We start from the raw sequence: 2,970 nt of genomic DNA on the forward strand, positions 1-2,970 counted from the left end.
ACTCTACTGTCCCTTTTTCCATATAAAGGACCATGGGCCCATTTTCACCCACTTCACTTTGCATGTATTTCCTCTTTTTTTCTCTTCCTGTACTGTGCACTTACTTTCTTCCCTGCGTTTTCTGTCTTCCCAAAAAGGCCTCGGTATGTTTAAGAGATTTCGCATAAATGCATCCTAAAAATCTCACCCTGCTGTCTTTTCCCACCTCCGTCTTTTCTTCTCCAGACTAATACTTTCCCACACCATCATCCCACACATAAAACACCCTCAGTTACTTATAAGGGTTAGAAAAAAAATTATTACATATTTATAGTCGCGTGTGCAAGCCAGGGCAAAATGAAGATGGATTTTTTTTCTACTATCCAAGGCCAATGCCTATGCAGTCACTTCATCCTGTTGCTGGGAAAGGTGAGCACACGTCCCTGTGCCTTGATAGAGAACTCAGCCTGTTATAGGCCCTAGCTATCTGTGCCTTAGAAAATTGAGATTAAAGTACTGAGGTGCCAAAAAGAAGGCACTGTAGGGTTAAGTCCTCTGCTCTCCTTTCTGTTTATACCCATCCTCTGTTTCTGGATTCTCCATTTCCCAAATCAGTGAATACTTCCTGTAATAGCAGGAAGCATATTTACCTGTGGTCTTCCTCAACTAATAATCTATTTTGCCCAGTTGTAACAGTCAACCTGACCATGTTTTTCAGTTTCACAGCTGCATACAAGGTTTCCATTGAAACTAACAATAAGGCAATTCCCCGTTTCCTTCTTTTGCAGTCTGGGAAAGTTCAGCAGCAGTAGAAATGCTGGAGCCAACTGCAACCCTGAAAGAAAACATTCATACTGCAGCTTAAACTCAATTCTGTTTAAGTCGTCTTTACAGCCAAAAACAAAAACAAAAAATCTAGAAACCATTTTTTTAAGATGAAAGCTTATAGTCTGTCAAGTTGATAGGACTGTCCTGAGAACTTACTACATGCCGTGGGGGAGTGGATATCTAAGCCAACCTGCATACAAATGCAGATGCAGTACTGTGTTAGCAACATATGTAGGGTATTTGTATTTGGCTTTAACCACAAATCTTTCATGTAGCTGAAGGGAATGTAAACAATAGTCAAGTTGAGCTGTTAGAGCAGTGATTCTCCAACTGTGGTCTGTGGAAAGCTGGCTGATCATATGATGTTGGCTCTTCAGTGTGATTCAGCAGCTGGAAATAAGGAGATAGTTAAGAGCATATTCAATTCTTTCCTAATATTACTTTTCCAAGCAAGCAATTGCTGCAAGGTTGCCACAATGTTAGCTGATCATCAATAGATGGAGAAATGCCTGCAAGTGTTTAAAATTTAGTCAAGAGCTTATCTGGTGCTCTCTTTCTGAAAGCTCTCTGTGCCCCTGGTATGCATTTATAGTTTTCCTCTGTACTTTTAGTCCTCATTCAAAATGCAAGGCTGATCCCACCAATACGCCATTCTTTATGGAAAAATGTTCAAAATCTCCTCAAATACAAGTAGTTAACAAAACCTGACTTTGGTCAGATACACAGCAAGTGCTTTTAAAGCTGAAACCACTCAAGACTTGCTTTAAAAGCCAAAAGACATTGGGACAATTGTCCCTATAAGATGATACATGGCAAAATGAAGAAACCTGGTTAATACAGAAAATACAGACTGCTATACTGCTTCCCTCAAAACACTTAACTTCTAAGCACTTCCCCTCTCACACAAGCAGCAAGTATCCCAAGAGTTTACTCCCTTGCTATTTTCATCCTTTTTAGAGTTGCCTTATGCCAACTGCTGCTAGAAGGCTCTTTGAAAGCTCTTCAAAATCCTTTTAATGTAACCAGACTGACTTTTTTTCCTTTTTGGCCACACATTCCTTTAAAGAGGCATATTTCTCAAATAATAGAAATAAAGTAAGACTTTTTTAGACCATCTATTTAAGAAACAAATTATTTTATTGTTCTTCTGTTCTATTTGTTCAAATTATTTTTTCCTACTGTCAATTTTTTTTAACATTTCATAGCAAGAAAGTATTTTCATCCAAAAATCTGTTGCATTGGCACTCTTGTATCCTAAAGAAACAAGCTCCCAAAGTGTTTAATATGTGGAAAAAGAAAACATTAAAACCTCTAAGCAGGGTGGATAAAAATAATGCTGATTTATCCTAAAACTCACAAGTTTGGATTTTCCTCATCTAAACAACATTTTCTCATTTAAAGCATATTTCTATTTTTAAAGTAAAGCTATTTGAAATCAAGAAAATTATGTAAGCTTAGGCCATCACAGTTATATTAAAAATCATAAGCATTATGCATTTATGCCAGAGTCAAAACACGGATTAAGTAACTAAAAACAGTCTTCTAAAGGGCCAAACTAGCATAGAGAGACTATGTTGTTCATTCCAGTTTATCAAACTAGTATATTCAATGTCAAGAAACCAACAAAAAACTGAAAACCGGTGAAGCCTGTTTTCCTTTTCAAATCGATGAATAAAATAGGGGAGAGAGGATGAGAACTACTAGCTCAATATTTAAGGACATAATAAGAAACTGTCAGTTCACTTCACCACATACAAAAATACTAAATAAAAAAGAGCACATTACGAAATAACTTTATCAAAATGTGCTTTTATTTTTTTTTAATTTAAGGGAATTCTATTTAACTAATCAACTTTTAATTCTTTTATTTTCGTGCATTTTAATTTAAATTCCAATTTTCATCCAAAGAGTGAATGACTCAAATCACAAGTTAAAAGGTTAATGCTGTAGTACACTATTAAAAAAATGCATTATCCACTGACTTCTACTTCAAAAAGAGTCAAGCTAAGATATAAATCGTTAGACAAAGTAACACAACTGCTTAACTAAATGTGTTAAAATATAATGTCAGCAGAAGAGTGACCAATTTAGTGTTAAGGCTCTATTCAGTCACTGATTTTTATGTTTTAATGATCACCAGTCAATGATAAACCAACCTCTCTA

This window comes from Alligator sinensis, unplaced genomic scaffold (assembly GCF_000455745.1).
Source record: "Alligator sinensis unplaced genomic scaffold, ASM45574v1 scaffold872_2, whole genome shotgun sequence".
Lineage (NCBI taxonomy): Eukaryota > Metazoa > Chordata > Crocodylia > Alligatoridae > Alligator > Alligator sinensis.